We start from the raw sequence: 19,367 nt of genomic DNA on the forward strand, positions 1-19,367 counted from the left end.
GGGAATGAAAACAGTATCTCAAAGAGATATCTGCACTCCCATGTTTTTTACTCACAATAGCTAAGATATAGGAAGTGTCTATCAATGGATAAATGGATAAAGAAGATCACACATACACACACAAAGTGGACTATTCAGCCATGAGACAGTAGGAAATCCTGCCATTTGCAAAACATGGATGGATCTTGAAGGCATTATATTAAGTGAAATAAGTCAGACACAGAAAGACAAATACTGCATTATGTCAGAAAGTAGAATGGTGGTTACCAGGGCCCGCGGGTGGGGAAATGGGGAGCTGATGGTCAAACTTCCATTTATAAGATGAATAAGTTCTGGGGAACTAATGCACAACATGGTGACTATAGATAACAACACTATACTGTATACTTGAAAGTTGCTGAGAAAGTAGATCTTAGATGTTCTCACCACAAAAAATGAAATGATAATTCTGTGACATGATGGAGGTGTTAGCTAACACTATGGTGGTAATCATATTGTAATATATGTGTATCAAACCAACATGTTGCACACCTTAAACTTACACAATGTTATATGTCAATTATATATCAATAAACGTAGAAAATAAGAAATCTACCTACCTTGAAGTTGCTGTGCTGGAGAAACCATATAGAAACAGAAATAAACACCACAGGAGCCCCAACTGTTTAAGTGTCCCCAGGCCATATACCGCATACATGAATGAGTGAGCCTTCAAATTATTTCATTATTTTTCATAGTGGCTGCACCAATTCACATTGCATATAAACAAGGAAACACCACCTAGCTGACCCTAATCAATGACCTATGAGATAATACTAAAATGATTTGTTATTTTAAGCTACTAAATTTAAGTGATTTATTCCAGAGTGATAGATATCCAGAAGAGTATTTATAGTATAAAGCTGTTGCCTCATGTAGAGTATGAAAAAATTATTCCCAACACAAATATACTCCAAAGAGAACACTCCATCATCTATACAATACAAGGGTTCTGATCCCAGTTAACACAGAACAATAACAATCAACCCATTCTCTCCCACTGAATGCAGCAATAAACCTGAACAGAATGCATGGAGCAACTACTTAAGGACTTTAAAACATAAATTGCACCAGGTAAATTGAAGACGAACACCAGAATTTGAAGTATAACAACTGGCAGTGAGTTAATTCTTTTTTCCCTCCAGTAGCCACTGTACTGGACGTAAGACAGCCCAAATCCCAGAAGAGGGCATCAACATGGACAGAGAGCACCAGTAAGAGTAGGAAATAGATCTAAAGTTCAGAAAAAGTAACAAAGAACACCATTTTTTTCTTTTTTTCAATTCTCTCGCACCCTAACCAATAGGCAATCTCCCTTTGACAGTGACAATGGAGGGAGCGGTGCTATGAAGTGCTTAAAATGCTAAGGGATAGAGGACCCTTCCTCTATGGTTGGAGTAGCTAAGGTTCCCAAATAGTGGGGGCAAACCCCCATTGATATTTGTCCTCCTGCTTCTTGGCCCCAGATATGGGCAAAGTTGCAAGAAGTGCAAAGCAGAGGGAAGTAAACAATGACTCAGATTTCTTTCCAAAGGATCAAAATGGGGAACTCCAAAGAACTGCAAAGTAGTAGGAAAATTATGGAGAGGGAGGCATTTGGGGGAAAGAATCCTATCAAGTCATTATGAACTCCTAGATTCACCTTGACCGGCGTGGGGGTCTGATCTTAAACAACATACCAAAGACTGTGATAATTGAGCTAAGAACCAGATCATCAGGTCTCTAGAGCAGTGGTTCTCAACCTTCTGGCCCTTTAAATACAGTTCCTCATGTTGTGACCCAACCATAACATTATTTTCGTTGCTACTTCATAACTGTCATGTTGCTACTGTTATGACTCGTCATGTAAATATCTGATATGCAGGATGGTCTTAGGCGACCCCTGTGAAAGGGTTGTTCGACCGCCAAAGGGGTCGTGACCCACAGGTTGAGAACCACTGCTCTAGACTAGCCACTGGATAAAACACCTGTGAGACAGTTCTAAATAACACTGCAAAGTTTTGAAAAATGAAGTGACTTTGGAGCCATAATCCACAAAAGGCAGGTCAGAACTTGTGATCTGGACTCAACCATGTTGACTACAAACTAAAACAAATATATGTTCCTCCTTAGGATTAAAACAAGATATAAGACCCCACAGCACACTATTAAATATGTCCAGGATACAAGCCAAAAATTTTCAGCACATGAAAAACCAAAAAAAATCTCAACTACCAGTTGCCTATTGAAGAGGCAATCAATGGACACCAAATGCTGAGATGACACGACACAAATATTTGAATTATCTAAAAAATAATTTGAAGCCGGTGTTATAAAAAAATGTTTCAATAAGTGAGAGCAAACAATCTTGAAATGAGTATAAAGATAGAAAGTCTCAGCAAAGGAGTGAGAGAAAAGAAGAACCAAATTGAAATGTTATAACTGAAAATATAATAACTGGAATTTTAAAGGTAACTAGATGGGCTCAATAGCAAAATAAGGATGAACAAGTCAGTAAATGTGAAGATAGAACAAGAGAACTTATCCAACCTAAACAACAAAGAGGAAAACTTGAGAGGTAAATGAACATAACCACAAGGATCTGTAGAATAATAACAAAAGGTCTAACATTCACGCCTTTGGAATGTCAGGAAAAGAGAAAGAGTGTAATGCAGAAAAAAAATAGGTGGATATGTAAAAACTGAAAACATTTCAAATATATCAAAAGGCATAAAACTGCAGATTCAAGAACCTTAACAAAAGCCAAACAGGAGAAAATCATATGAATCAATGCTCAGACATACTATATTTAAACTATTGAAAAGAAAGACAAAAAAATATATTTAAAGCAGAAAGAGAAAAATGACACATTATATTTAAGGTAATAATCCAAATGACTATGAATTTCTCATCAGGAATCAAGGAGGTCATAAAGAAGTGCACAGCATCTTTAAAGTGCTGAAAGAATTGTCAACTCAAAATAATATGCCCAGCAAACATAGCTTTCAGGAACGACAGTCAAATAAAGATATTCTCTAAAGAAGGAAAAATTAGAGAATCCATTGCCAGCAGACCTGTTATAAAAGGATGGCTGAGGGAAGTTCTTCTCTTCACCAGTTCTTCAAAATATATTTTTTTGGTTGAAAACAAAAAGTTATAACATGGTCTAATGCAGGGGTGGGCAAACTTTTTGACTCGAGGGCCACAATGGGTTCTTAAACTGGACGGGAGGGCCGGAACAAAAGCATGGATGGAGTGTTTGTGTGAACTAATATAAATTCAAAGTAAGCATCATTACATAAAAGGGTACGGTCTTTTTTTTTTTTTTTTTTTTTAGTTTTATTCATTTCAAATGGGCCGGATCCGGCCCGCAGGCCGTAGTTTGCCCACGGCTGGATGGGATTTCAAAGTATGTGGATATATTTCAAGTTTGAAGATATATGTACCCCTGTGTTCACTGCAGCATTATTCATGGTGGCCAAGACATGGAAACAACCAAAATGTCCTGCAATAGCGGACTGGATAAAGAAGATGTGGTACCAATACACGATGGAATACTACTCAGCCATAAGAAAGGGTGAAATAGTGCCATTTGCAACAACATGGATGGACCTTGAGAACATTATGCTAAGTGAAAAAAGTCAGTCAGAAAAAGCTAATATGTGTGATATAACACTGAAACTTGTGAACACAAACAGGAGTGTGGTAGTTGCCAGAGGGAAGGGGATTGTGAGTGAAAGGGATTCTAATATCTGGTGACAGGAGAATATTTGACTTTCAGTGGTGGGCACACAGTGCAATATACAGATCTTGTAACATAGAAACCCACATCTGAAACCTATATAATCATATTAAACAATGTCACCCCAATAAATTTAATTTTTAAAAGGGAAAGGAAAAAAGAAAGAGAAAATAGTATCTATCTATATCATAAAAGAACTGTGGCCGGAACGCCGTGATGCCATAATGACCAAACGACTGGTCTCCAGGAGGTGCATGGAGCACCTCTCGGGCCCTCCCCCCACCCCACCCCCAGGGCTCCGGCAGCGTTGGTGGAGCATGCAAGGCATCACAGGGTGGTGGACATGGCCGTGATGGCAAGCTAGGCCTAGGGGACCCTACACACGCACGATTTAATCATGCACTGGGCCTCTAATGTAGATACAATACACAAGCAACCACAACATAGAGAAGAATAAAGGATCCTATATGTTCATATGGTTTCTATATTCAACTTGAATTAGTAAATATTGATTCTAGGTAGAGTATAAAAACTTGCGTGTGTCTATTATATTCCCTAGAATATACAAAGAGATAAATTAAATGGAATACTAAAAATGCTCAGAGAAATTTTGAAAGTGGGAAAGGAGAAATAGAGGAACAAAAAAAAAAAACAGAGGGAACAAAGAGAAAACAAATAAAATGGTAGACCTAAATCCAAACATATCAATAACTACATTAAATGTAAATGGTCTAAATAAAGCAATTAAAAGAGAGATTGGCATAATGAATAAAAGAACATCCCAAAATGAATGGCTACAAGAAACTCACTTCAAATATTCTGACATGGGTAGGTTTAAAATAAAATTATGGAAACATATACCATATAAATATTAATAATAGAGAACTCGAGTGACTTTATGAACATCAAACAGGTTAGACTTGCCAGGAAAGAAAATTATGAAGAATGAAGAGGGACATTACATCAGCATAACTGATGTAACCACCAAGAAGACATCACACTATATATCTGCATTAGTTTTCTATTGCTGCACAACACATTACCACAAACAGAAGGACTTAAGACAATGTACGTTTATTATCTCACACTTTCTGTAATTCAGAAGTCAGGGAACAGCTTAACTGAGTTCTCTGCTTCTGGGTATCTGCAATCCAGGTGTCTGCTAAGGCTGCAGTCTCATCATGAGTTTGGGGAAAGATCCACTTCTAAACTCATTCAGGTTTTTGGCATAATTCATTTCCTTGCAGCAGTATGACTAAGGGCCCTGAACTGTTTCTGGCTACCCTTTGGCAGCCATCCTCAGGCTTCAGAGGTGACCTGCTGCTCCTACCGGCTGGCTGAAGTTCCTTGCCACATGTGTTTCCTCAGCATGCCTACTTACTTCATCAATCCAACAAAGATACCTCTAACTCTAATCTGTTAAAATGGAACCTTACATAATGTAAAACAATTATGGGAGTGACATTTCTTCTTTACCATCCTAATACATAAAAGGCTAGGGTTGTAACCACCGATCACGATCACGACTGGAGACCAACCCGGAAGTCCTTCAGTCAGCGCTGGGTTGTCATGGCGACCCAGCACTGACTGCCGGCTGCAGCCTGGCGACCCAGCACGGACTACCCAGGGGGCTGAGACCCAGAGAGAGAATAAGGGTCTGATCCCCAGCCTCAGTGGCAGCTGTTGATCAGTACTTGCCTCTCTCTTTCTCGCCCTCTTCCTTTCCCGGCTTCACCTTTCTTTCTCTGCAGCCTCTATGGGGGCTGCTGTTCAGCGTGGCCTCGCTGATCAGGCCCAGAAATAGGCCCAAAGATGCTGACTGGCAAAGGAACTGAACAATCAGAACTAAATGTAAGTGATGTGAAGAACCAATGGATGCCTAGGAGGCAGAGCTTTTGACACCGACTGGCATAGAAACCGACCAATAAGAACCAAACCTAGGTGCTGCAGGAAGCCAATGGCTGCCTAGTAGGCAGAGCTATTGATGCTGACTGGCATAGAAACTGACCAATCAGAACCAAACCTGGGTGATGTGGGGAGCCAACGGCTGCCTAGGAGGCGGAGCTTTTGATGCAGATTGGCATAAAAACCGACCAATCAGAACCAAATCTAGGTGCTGTGGGGAGCCAATGGCTGCCTACCTGGCGGAGCTTTTAATGCTGACTGGCATAGAAACCGACCAATCAGAACCAACTTGGCCAGCAGAAGGGGGCAGTTGGGGGCTATATCAGGCCAGCAGGGGAGGGCCATTTGGGGGCAACCAGGCTGGCAGGGGAAGGCATATAGGGGTGATCAGGCTGGCAGGCAGAGGCAGTTAGGGGCGATCAGGCAGGCGAGCAGTAAGGAGCCAGCGGTCCCAGATTGCGAGAGGGATGTCCAACTGCCGGTTTAGGCCCAATCTTACAGGTATTGGGCCTAAACCAGCAGTTGGACATCCCCAAGGATTTCCCAGTTGGAGAGGGTACAGGCTGGCCTGAGGGAACCACCCTTCCATGCATGAATTTTGTGCACCAGGCCTCTAGTACAGCACAATCAAGAGAGAGACATCCCATCACCTTTACCATATTCTACTGGTTAGAAGCAAGTCCCAAGCCCTGCCCCCACTCAATGAGAGGGGATTACATAGAGGCATGAACATCAAGAGGTCGGTTCACTGGGACTCACCTTCTTAGAGACTGTTCATCACACAATTCTAGATATGTATCATTTAATACCAGAGCTTTAAAATACCTGAAGCAAAAGCTGACAGAACTGAAAGGAGAAATAAAAATGTCCACAATTAGAGTTGGAGACGTCAATACTCCTCTCTTAGTAATAGATAGAACTAGTAAACTGAAAATCAACAATGATTTAGATTTGAACAATATCATCAACCAACTAGATCTAATTGCTATTTTAGAATGTTTCACCCAACAACAGCAGAATACACATTGTCTTTAAGAGCAAATGGAAAAGAGTCTGAAATCAGTTTCACAGGGCTCAACTCAAGGTGTCAGCAGAGCTGGTTCATTTTGGAGGCTCTAGAGAAGAATCCTTTCCCTTGCCTTTTCCAGGTTATGAAATGCATCATGGCCCCTCCCTCCATCTTCAAAGCCAGCAGTGCAGCATTTTGCTTCCATTGTCACATCTTCTACTTCTTCCTTTGACCTTCTTGCCTCCCATTTTGAAGACTGGTGATTAGACTTAGGGCCAACTCAGACAATTCAGGTAGTCTTCCCATCTCAAGACCCTTAATTACCTCATGTGGATTCTTGATCATCTACTTTATTTAGAACTCATACCTTCTTAGTTATCATTTGTGTTTGTCTACTATATTTTCTGCCCCTTCTTACTTTTGTTGCTTTGTTTCTATGGAATATAAACTGCCAAAATCCACTTACTTGATCTGTGTTAGTAAACATGTGTAGTTAAAATTCAGTACAGTCTAGGAAACGGAAAGGGTTTAAATGTCTTTGATAATATGTAACATGTTCCAAATTAGATAAAAGCTACTTCTAAATATAAAGAAAAGGTTTGAGATATTTTCATCTATTTTATTATCCCCAAACCAGAGCTCTTCATTCTTTTTTTTTTTTTCTGTTTCCAAAGACCAAAATCCCTCTGCTCAATTTCAAAATATAATCTCATTTCAGAATCTCTAGAAGAAAAGCAAAGTCATTTCTAGGCAATCATAGTTTTGTTTTATGCTTCTCATTATACACATTGAGATTTCTCTAAATGTGAGTCATTTAAGCAAAGCCTTGGGAAATCTCCAGGTTCTTTTTTAATTATCTTAAAGTAATATGAAAATATTTAAGCAAATGCTAGAGAGAATGTCCTTATTAGCAAGATGTTTTCAAATACAAAAGAGCTTAATATGAGCTCAAGATACTCCTTAAAGCTTTTATTAACAATTCGGGTATGGCCCTTCTAACTGCCTGCTCCTATCTCACTACATTAAGCAGAATGTAGGTATTACATGTTGGAGCTCTTTTTGGCATCCTCCAAATTTGGGCTTTCATCCAGGGCTCCCACTGCAGTGCACCACTCTGTGAATTGATGACAGCTAAGGTCAAAAGGCTCCTAGGGAACCTTCCTGGATGTGTTGACTACCACAGGTATAAATAAATGATCCTTTTTTCAAGGCAAGTGAGGCAGAAAGACACTGGAAGACCCAGGGACTGTTACCTTCATGCCTGTACAAACCCACACAGACTATATGTTTATGATTCAGGAGCCATATTAGGAAAGTGCTGTCTTAGACTCTAATTAGAGGTGAGCCATAATATACCTTAGGAGTCCCTTCCATAGATATCCAGCTGTAAACCTCTGCCTCTGACATGTATAGGAAAACCAATCAGTTGTTCATTAGAAATACTTTCGCTATAAGTAGCAAAATACCTGTCTCTCAATGGCTGAAACAAATAGGAATTCATGTTGTTTGTATAACAAGAGTTCTCTGCATAGGAAGGTGTTAGTGCAGGTTCAGTGCCTCAAGGATGTAACGCCTGCATCTCCATGGAACCAAGTCTTTATGATTGAGAGACAGAACTGCAGCTCCAACCATCAAATCTGGCTTCAGAGCAGAAATATGAGAAAAGGACCCTTGCGACCTCTATCATCCCCCCCCTTTTTTTTACTTTGTTAACATTTTAATTTACTTGTTTTTCTTTTGCAGCCTTTTTGCTTTTATCAAGAAAGCAAAAGCTTTTCCAGACTATCTCCCTGAGGCCCAGCGCACTTCTGCTTGGGTCTCATTGCCCAGAGCTTAAGTGGCCACCTCTGGCTGCGTGAGAGACTGGGAAAACAAGTCACTGTTGGCTTAATGCAGTTGTGAACCTGCTGCTTTGAAAAAAGCATCAAGGACCCATTAGCTGTGAAGAGGGTACTTATACCAACATCTCAGTAACTTATACCAATGTCTGCCTCAGCAAAAGTGTTCAGGGACATTATCCCCAATTGTAAGGCAACTGATATTTGCTGGGGCCTTTGTTCAGAATGTGGCATGGAGGGCTGCTACTGCACCTGCTAAAAGGATTCTCTTCCTGTATTCAGTCATATGAAAAGGAATGAAGTTCAGTCATGGGCCACTTAATGATGGGGGTACATTCTCAGAAATGTGTTCTTAGAACAAAATAGAAACATGCATGGATACATGGAATAGACTGACAGCTTTCGGAGGGGAGGGTGGTTAGGGGGCTGCATGAAAGGAGGTGAAGGGTTTAAATAAAAAAACATACATATATAACACATAGACACAGACAATAGTGTGGTAATAGCCAGGGAGAAAGGGGATAGGGACGAGGTGGAGGGACTTTGCTTTGCATGATGGGAGCATGATGCATTGTGCAGATGATCTTTTATTGAGTTGTACACTTGAAACATATATAGTTTTGTGAACCAATATCACCCCAATCAATTCAATTAAAAAAAAAAAGAAATGTGCCATGAGGCAACTCCATGGTTGTTCAAGCATCGTGGTGTGCATTTACACAAACCTAGATAGCATAGCCTAGGAGCCCATGTCAATGTTCAAAACAACATGAGATTAAATCAAGCACAGGAGAAATGATGCAATCAAGAGACTCAGTACACACGAGATGTATGAGGCTGCTGCCAGTCTAACACGGCATACTATTCTGCAACACACTTTTTTTTTATAAATAGAAAGAGTCAGTCAATTCGCATATTGCCTCTTTATTGGCTGTGGGTGCCGGAATTTTGTGAGGGCATGATGGTCAATTAGCATATCCCCTCTTTTTAGATAGGATGGGACTTCTGGTGTATATGCAGTCAACCCTTGATTGAAATATTATACAGCTCATGACTGTACTGATACATGTGGATAAACTTTGAAAACTTTATGCTAACTGAAAGAAGCCAGTTCACTCTTTCTATTTATAAAAGAGTAAAACAACAATAAAAGTATAGTATAGTAAATACATAAACCAGTAACATAGTCATTTATTATCATTAGAAGCAAGTCCCAAGCCCTGCCCCCACTCAATGAGAGGGGATTACATAGAGGTATGGACATCAAGAGGTCAGTTTATTGGGACTCACCTTCTTAGGGACTGCTCATCACACAATTCTAGATATGTATCATTTAATACATATAAATATTAGCTACTGTACATAATTGTATGTGCTATACTTTTATTCAACTGGCAGAGTAATAGGTTTGTTTACACCAGCATCACCACAAATAACTTGAGTAATGAGTTGTGCTATGACATCACTAGGTGATAGGAATTTTTCCAGTCCATTATAATCTTACTAGAGGCCCAGTGCACAAAATTCGTGCATGGGTAGGGTCCCTAGGCCTGGCCAGCGATCAGAACTCATTGGAGCCTTCTGGCTGCCAGCTGGGGCCTTCCTTCTTTCTGTGCTGCCCTCTGGTGGTCAGCACACATCATAGCAAGTGATCAAACTTCTGGTCTCCCTGTCAAACTCCTGAGGGGACACTTTGCATATTAGCCTTTTATATATATAGACTAGAGGCCTGGTGCACTGGAGGGGAGGTCCCTCAGCCCAGCCTGCCTCCTCTCACAGTCCAGGAGCCCTCAGGGGTGGGAGGCAACCTGGCTATCAGTGGAAGGTGATGCCCCCATCAGCCCTCTGCTGTTGCCATGGCCAGCAACTCAAGCTTTAGCCAGCCCTAGTTACCTGAGCCTCGGGCGGCCCTGGGAGGCTGGGCAGCCACCATCTGAGGCTTGCCTGCACTTTGGGCCCACTCTAGGTGGCTAGGGGACTGGGAGGACTGGTGGAATCCGCAGGCAGGCTCACGGAGCAACAGGACCCACCTGGGGGCAGGCCCGGCCGTGCCACGTGCCTGCTGCCCCAGTGGGGCTGAGGGGACTGGGCGCCGCCATCTTGTGGCTGTGGGCACTGCCATCTTTGAGGGTGTGGCAGTCAATTAGCATATTCCCTCTTTATTGGCTGTGGGTGCCACAATTTTGTGAGGGCGTGATGGTCAATTAGCATATCCCCTCTTTTTAGATAGGATGGGACTTCTGGTGTATATGCAGTCAATCCTTGATTGAAATATTATACAGCTCATGACTGTACTAATACATGGGGATAAACTTTGAAAACTTTTTGCTAACTGAAAGAAGCCAAACACAAAAATCACTTATTATATGATTCCACTCATATGAATTATGCAGGTTAAACTATAGAGACAACACAGACTGATGGTTACCAGGGTCTGGGGGAAAGGGACAATTGGGAGCAACTGCTTAATGAATTTGGGGATTCCTTTTTGGATGATGAAAATGTTTTGGAACTAGATAGAGGTGGTTGACAACACTGTGAATGTACTAAATACCACTGAATTACTTTAAAATGGTTAATTTTTCCCCGGCTGATGTTGTTCAGTTGGTTGGAGTGTTGTCCTGTGCACGGAAGCATTGTGGGTTCGGTTCCTGGTCAGGCACATACCCGGGATGTGGGTTCAATCCTCCTTTGGGGCAGGTACGATGTTTCTCTCTTTCTCTTTCCCTGTCCCTTCCTCTCTCTAAAATCAATGAAAACTGTATCTTCAAGTGAATTTTTTTTAAATGTTAATTTTATGTTATGTGACTTTCTCTTGCCTTCTTCTGAAACAATGAAGACCAGCCTTATGCAAATAATCTTTGTACATCATTTACTCTTCAAGTCCTACAAATCCATCTTGGCATTAGTAATTTTAATAAGAGTCACTTATTTGCAACTAAAGCAGAGATAACTAGTCATCCTTTAATACTACCTTCTTCTATCCTTTTTTTCTTTAGTAACTGAAACTTAGTCAATGTACCCGGCTAAAAAGCAAAAAGAAAAACTGTATTCCCTAGCCTTCCTTGCAGCAAGGTATAGCATGGGACTAAGTTTACCTATCAATTGTGTGTCCATATTTCTAAATGCTGTTATTTCTCAGTTGCTGTTGTATAGGTCATTCACCTCTGAAATGTAAGTTTGTCCCACTTGAATGTAACATCTTTAAGGCCAGAAATCATGTCTGCTTTTCTCACTGCAGTTTCATTAGCGCCTAGCGCATAGCAGTCACTTAGCAGTCGTGTCCGATTGTTCAGATTGTTTTTAAGAGTGCATGCAGCCTGGTTTATGTGATTCAGTGGTTGACCTATGAACCAGGAGGTCACGGTTCGATTCCTAGTCAGGGAACATGCCTGGGTTGTGGGCTCAGTCCCCAGTGTGGGACATGCAGGAGGCAGCCATCAATGATTTTTTCTCATCGTTGATGTTTCTATCTCTCTATCCCTCTCCCTTCCTCTCTGAAATAAATAAAAATATACTTTAAAAATTAAAATTAAGATCTAATGTCTTAGCAACTTTGAAATTTATAATCACTGTTATGTAGGCCCCTCATTTTACACACTAGATCAGTGATGGCAAACCTATGACACGCGTGTCAGAGGTGACACGCGAACTCATTTTTTGGTTGATTTTTCTTTGTTAAATGGCATTTAAATATATAAAATAAATATCAAAAATATAAATATTTGTTTTACTATGATTGCAAATATCAAAAAATTTCTGTATGTGACACGGCACCAGAATTAAGTTAGGGTTTTTCAAAATGCTGACACGCCAAGCTCAAAAGGTTCGCCATCACTGCAATAGATCCTAACCCTGGGCTTCTAGAAAATGTTGTCACCATTTCTTTTTCTCCTGGGAAACACATCATACCCTTTGCCAACTTCTGGCAGATGCTGGTCCTTAGGCCCAAGGTCCATCTAAGGCAGTGGTTCTCAACCTTCCTAATGCTACGACCCTTTAATACAGTTCCTCATGTTGTGGTGACCCCCAATTTCATTGTTACAAATTGAACATAATTAAAGCATAGTGATTCATCACAAAAACAATATGTAACTATATATGTGTTTTCTGATGGTCTTAGGCGACCCCTGTGAAAGGGTCATTCGACCCCCAAAGGGGTCGTGACCAACATGTTGAGAACCGCTGATCTAGGGCCTTTCCAAGTCAGTAAATTTTGCTCATGTGGTTCCCTGTCGCCACCTTCTGGCTGTTGTCATCAATGCTTCTATGGGACTGTCTCTTTTTTAAAATAATTTTTTATTTTTTCAGTTAGAATTGATGTACAATAGTACAATTAGTTTCAAGTGTACAACATAGTGATTATACATTTATATAATTTACAAAGTGAGCACCCTGAAAGTCTAGTACCCATCTGACACCATACATAGTTATTAAAATATTGTTGACTACATTCCCTCTGCTGTACTTTACACCCCCAGGACCATTTTGTAACTGCCAATCAGTGCTTCTTAATCCCTTCATCTTTTAAATAAAGCCCCACAACCCCCTTCCCTTCTGGCAACTATCAGTTTGTTCTCTGTATCTGTGAGGCTGTTTCTGTTTTGTTTGTTCATTTATTCTGTTCTTTAAATTCCACATATAAGTGAAATGATGTGGTATTTGTCTTTCTGTGACTTATTTCACTCAGTACTATACCCTCTAGGTCTATCCATATCGTTGCAAATGGCAATATTTTATTCTTTTGTATGTCCGAGAAATATGCCATTGTATATACTATGTACCACTTCTTTATCCATTCGTCTATTGATGGGCACTTAGGTTGCTTCTATATCCTGGCTATTGAAAACAATGATGCAATGAACATATGGATGCATATGTCTTTTTGAATTAGTGTTTTGGGTTTCTTCGGATGAATACCCAGGGGTGGAATTGCTGGGTCCTTTCTCTCTTATTAGGGTTTTTGTTTTAAAGTCTATATTTTCTGATATAAGTATTGCTACACCAGTTTTTTCCCCCATTTTCATGAAATATTTTTCCATCCCTTTACTTTCAGTCTGTGTGTGCCTTTCGATCTAAAGTGAGTCTCTTATAGACAACATATGTAAGGGTCTTGTTTTCTTATACATCCAGCTACCCTATGTCTTTTGACTGGAGCATTTAATCTATACGCATTTAAAGTACTTATTGATAGATATGTATTTATTGCCATTTTATTTTTCTGATTTTCTATTTCTCCTCCTCCTCCTCTTCCTCCTCCTCCCCTCCTCCTCCTCCTCCTCTTCCTCCTCCTCCTCCTCCTCCTCCTCCTCCTCCTCCTCCTCCTCCCCTCCTCCTCCCCTCCTCCTTCTTCTTCTTCTTCTTCTTCTTCTTCTTCTTCTTCTTCTTCTTCTTCTTCAAGAAGACCCTTCATCATTTCATGTGATACTGGTTTGGTGGTGATAAAATCCTTTAGCTTTTTCTTGTCTGGGAAACTCTTTATCTGTCCTTTGATTCTAAATGATAGCTTTGCTGGGTAGAATAATCTTGGTTGGACGTCCTTGCTATTCACCACTTTGAATATCTTGTGCCAATCTCTGCTGGCCTGCAAAGTTTCTGTTGAAAAATCATCTGATAAACTAATGGGAGCTTCCTTGTAGGTAACTAACTGCTTTTCTCTTGCTGTTTTTAAGATTCTTTCTTTATCTTGAATGAAATCTTACCATTTGCAACAACATGGATGGACCAAGAAAATATTATACGAAGTGAAATAAGTCAGCCAGAGAAAGACAAATACCATATTATTTCACTTATGTGTGTAATCTAAAAAAACAGAGTAAACAAAAATGAAACAGAATCCTAGATAGAACAGACTGATGCTAGCCAGAGGGGAGGGGCCTGGGGGACTTGGTGAAAAAGACAAAGGGATTTTGAAGTACAAAATGGTAGTTACAAAATAGTCACAGGGAGGTGGGTTGCAGCTTTGGGAATATAGTCAATAGTATTGTAGTGACCATGTGTGGTGTTAGGTGGATACTTGAGATATAAGGGAAAACACTTTGTAAGGTGTATGATTGTCTAGCCACTGTGCTGTATACCTGAAACTAATGCAAAGTAATATTGAATGTAAACTATAAATAAATTTTTTAAATAAAATAAAGATCCTATCTTTGTCTTTAACCTTTGGCATTTTAATTATGATGTGTCTTGGTTTGGGCCTCTTTGGAATCATCTTGTTTGTGACTCCCTGATCTTCCTGGACTTGTATGTCTATTTCTTTCATCAGGTAAGGGAAGTTTTCTGTCATTGTTTTTTTCAAATAGGTTTTCAATTCCTTGTTCTCTCTCTTCTCCCTCTGGCACCCCATGATGCAAATGTTGGTACACTTCATATTGTCCCATAGGCTCCTTACACTATCTTCATATTTTTGATTAGGTGTTTTCTGTTATCTTATCTTTTGAATCACTGTATTCTTATATCCACAGTGTCAATAATTAATTGTTGGATATATGAGTGAATGAATGAATTGATAATAAATAAACAAATTTATTCTTGATATGATACAAATTTACAGAACTTCTAAGTATATGTGGATTGATGTTGATCTCTTTTTCCTCAGGAACAAAACTTCAGATGTTAGCTAATGTTATAGTGGTAATCATTTTGCATTATATAAGTATATCAAATGAATATATTTTCCCCCTTAAATTTATACAATGTTATGTGTAAATTATACCTTGATAAAGCTGGAAAAGAAAAAAAGAAAGAACAGAGCCATAGTCATTTGTTAGCTCCACTTATTATAAAAATGGGGTAAAGTTGTCTTAAGATCCTGATTAGATAGGATCATAATGAGTACTGAACCTGATTCTTTGATTATGTTTTTTTGTTGTTGTTTTGACATTTTTCTTCCAACATGGATGCTATAGTTGGGAATCTCAGTTAATTTTTCCTCTGAAAGTGCTACATAAGTCTCTTAATTCTAGTTGTAAGAGCTTTGTTTTTAATGTGCATCATTTATCTGTTGACAATAAATTCTATTGTTTTAATTGAAGAAAAGGCATTTTAGAGGGGTTTTTTGGTTTTCTTTTTTGCAGAGGAAAGGCAATTTTCTGTTTACCATTTCCACTTTAAGCTTCTTCAAGGTTCTTCATTTTTGTTTTTTTATGACAAGCATGAACAATTGCTGGTAGTCAAGGAGATGGGATCATTACTGCAGTCTGAGAGCTGAAAACATTCAGATGTGTCACATTATTAATTAATCTGCTTGCTGCATTATTTTTCCATCCTCTCTTCATGGGCAGTCCCTTGCTACCCTGGTTATTAACAACTAGTATAATTTATCCCCCAGAGGCACTCAGAGTGACACAATTGTATTTTCAAAAACAGAATTACAAAACAAGGCAAGAAAATGTCATATATTTTATAGCACCAGAGCTTGCTGATAAAGTTAAATAACCAGGTGTTTTATGACAAGTTAATGGTGACTTACAACTTATTATAAATATGCACGCTCCAGTCAGGCTTCTGTGCCTACTTCTATACCAAAACTGCTCTTGTCTAAGTCCCTAGTGACCTCCATATAACCAAATGCTGAAGTCACGTTGTTCTACATGAAAGACTTTCTTCCTTTGGCTTCTGGACTCTTCTCCTACCTCGCTGGTTATTCCTTATTAGCTTTTCTAGTTTATTTATTTTGAAATAATTAAGGATTCACAAGAAGTTGGAAAAGTACTCCCTGTACCCTCCACCCCGCTTTCCCCAAAGATGGCATCTGACATAACCATAATATATCATCAAAACCAGGAAACTGACATTGGTACAATGAAACTACAGTCCTTATTTGGATTTCATCAGTTTTACATGTACTTATTGGGGGGGGGGTGTATAGTAGAGATTCATGTAGCCACCACCTCATCCAGGACATACAACTGTTTCATCCCCACAAAGAAACTGCCCCCTTATAGTCATACCTTATCCTTAGCCCCTGGCAGCCATTAATCTGTTCTCATCACTAACATTTTGCCGTTTCAAGAATATTATATAAATGAAATCTTTTGAGGTTGGTGGTTTTTCCCCCACTCAGTATAATACCCTTATAACATGAGAGAAAGAAAAACAATTCAAATTATGTATATCAAGAGGATACTCCTGCCTGGCTGGCATGGCTCAGTGGTTGAGCATTGACCTATGAACCAAGAGGTCAGTGTTCAATTTCCAGTCAGTGCACATGCCTGGATTGGGGGCTCGATCCCTAGCTTAGGGTGTGCAGGAGGACGCTGATCCATGATTCTCTCTCATCATTGATGTCTCTCTCTCTCTCTCCCTCTTCCTTCCTCTCTGAAATCAATAAAAAGATATATTTTTAAAGAAGAGTATACTCCTGGCTGAGCAGTATTCCATTGTATGGATGCACTCGTTTGTTTATCTATTTGCTCATTAAAAGACATTTGGCCTATTTAGAGTCTTAGGCAATCCTATATAATAAGAGCTAATATGCAAATGGTCATCATGCCCTCATGCTGTAAGGGCTCAGACACTCAACACTGGGGAGAGAGGAATGGAGACAAGCCAGGCACAAATGAGCTTGCGAGAGAGGAATGGGGACCAGCCAGGCTGCAGCCCGGGAGAGAGACATGCCACCCGCCCTGCGGTCCCGGGCACCAACGACTGCGCCTGCGCCTGCAGCCCGACAGAGGGACAAGCCACATGCCCTGCCGGTCCCGGCACCAGCTGCTGGGGCTGCAGCCCGGGAGAGGGACAAACCACCCACCCCACATTCCCTATGGCTGCCTCCGGCCCAGGTCTTGGGTGCCTGCAGCTGGCCAGAGGTGGGGGAAGCCCGGGTCCCGGGTGCCTGCGACCTGCAGGAGGAGGGAATCCTAGGTTCCAGGTGTGGGGCGAGGCAGAGGCAGTTAGAGGTGATCAGGCCATGAGGGGAACAGTTAGGGGCGATCAGGCAGGCAGGCAGGCGGTTAGGAGCCAGCGGTCCCAGATTGCAAGAGGCAGTCGGACATCCCCTGAGGGGTCCTGGATTAGATAGGGTGCAGGCTGGGCTCTCCCCGCCCCCGCCACCCCTCTGTACAAATTTCATGCACCAGGCTTCTAGTTACAAATAAAGCTGCTATGAACATTACCTATAGGTAATGCATCATTTCTGTCTGGCTACTTTCAATATTTTTTTCTTTGTCTTATGGTTTTTAGAAATTTGATTATGATGTGTCTAATGGTGTATTTGGAGGAGGTTTCTCCTGTTAAGATTTATTCAGCATGTTGAATTTTTAAATTTATGTACTTTACTAAGTGTTGTTATTATCCTACAGGTCCCCGAGGCTCTGTTCATTATTTTTCTATTTTCTCTCTCTTTTGTTCATATTGGGTAATTTCCTTTGAACTATCTTTAAAGTCACTGGTTCATTTCTCTGGCATTTTTATTCTGCTATTTTGACCATCAAGAGGGTTTTTAATTCAGTTATTGTAGTTTTCAGTTCTAAACTTTCCACTAGGTTCATTTTTATAGTTTTTTTTTCTTTGCCGAGACTTTCTATTTTTTTATTTGTTTCAAAATGTTCATGATTGCTTGTTAGAGTACTTTTATGATAACTGCTTAAAACTGTTTTCAAATAATTCTAACATCTGTGTTATCTCAATGTCAGCAACTGTTGATTGCGTTTTCTCATTCAAGTTGAGAATTTTGTAGTTTTGGGTATGATGAGTAATTTTTATTGTATCCTAGACATCTTTAGTACTATTTTCTGAGATTCTTGTTCCGATACAAATCTTCAATTGTAGCAAGCAGTAAACTCGTTTCGGTTAAGAACTCATATCTTGGCCCACTTTGTGGACTGTAATACAAATATCCGTTTAGTTTTAAAGCCTTTTCAGTACTGTTTTGGTCTATTCGTGTGTGTGCTACCCAGAGGTCAATCTAAAACCTGGGTGGTATTCCAGAACAGCATTTAGTTCTGAAACTTTTTGTTGTGCTGTTTCTGGTCAGTTTCATGGATGGTGTCTTGAGCAAAGCAGCATCCCCAAAAGGAGCCACTTGCACACATTTGTGTCTTTCCACAATGCCAGATTTATTAGGGGAGACCCCCCCCAATAAGCCAACAGAGTTACATGCAGGTTGTACACAGAGGGGGGGAGCTTACAGATAGAAGCGAGCAGAGCAAGTATCTGCTGCGAAGTCTTGGTCACTGGCGGTGGAGAGACATGCAGGGCTCCCTCTTCAAATCTCTATTCTTCTCTAGCTACATTCGTGCTTAGCTAATATCACCAATACTGCTACTTCAATTACCATCACAGGTAACTCCCCATAAATATCTTAAGTCATGCGCACTTTCCTGAATCTCAGATTCACACATTCATAGGTGTCTAACAGACACCTCAAACTAGATACTTCCAGAACCAAATTCATGATTTTTCTGTCTGAACTAGCTCCTTCTTCATTCTTCCCCATCTCAGTAAATGGCAACTTTATTCTGCCAGGTGCTTAGATCATCTTTGATTCCTCTCTTTTTCTCTTCCCCAATCCAATCCAGTACTACATCTTGTTGGCTCTCCCTTCAAAATAAAATCAAAAGCCAACTCATCATTTCCACAGCTACTTTCCTGGTTTAACCCCATATCATCTCTTACTGGATTATTGGAACAGGCTTCTAAATGGTTGCCCTGCTTCCATTCTTGCCTTCCCTACATTCTGTTCTCCACTTCAATGTGCCCCTTTTTCCATGTAAATCAGATCATGTCATCTCAGAGTCTTTATCCTATATCTACCTGACCCTGTGCTCCCTCTCTTCTTCCCTAGATTTCCTGTCAATCCCCTTCTTGCTCACCATGCTCTACTCACACTGGCCTTTACACTGTTCTGAGAACA

This window comes from Myotis myotis, unplaced genomic scaffold (assembly GCF_014108235.1).
Source record: "Myotis myotis isolate mMyoMyo1 unplaced genomic scaffold, mMyoMyo1.p scaffold_m19_p_4, whole genome shotgun sequence".
In the NCBI taxonomy this organism is placed as follows: Eukaryota; Metazoa; Chordata; class Mammalia; order Chiroptera; family Vespertilionidae; genus Myotis; species Myotis myotis.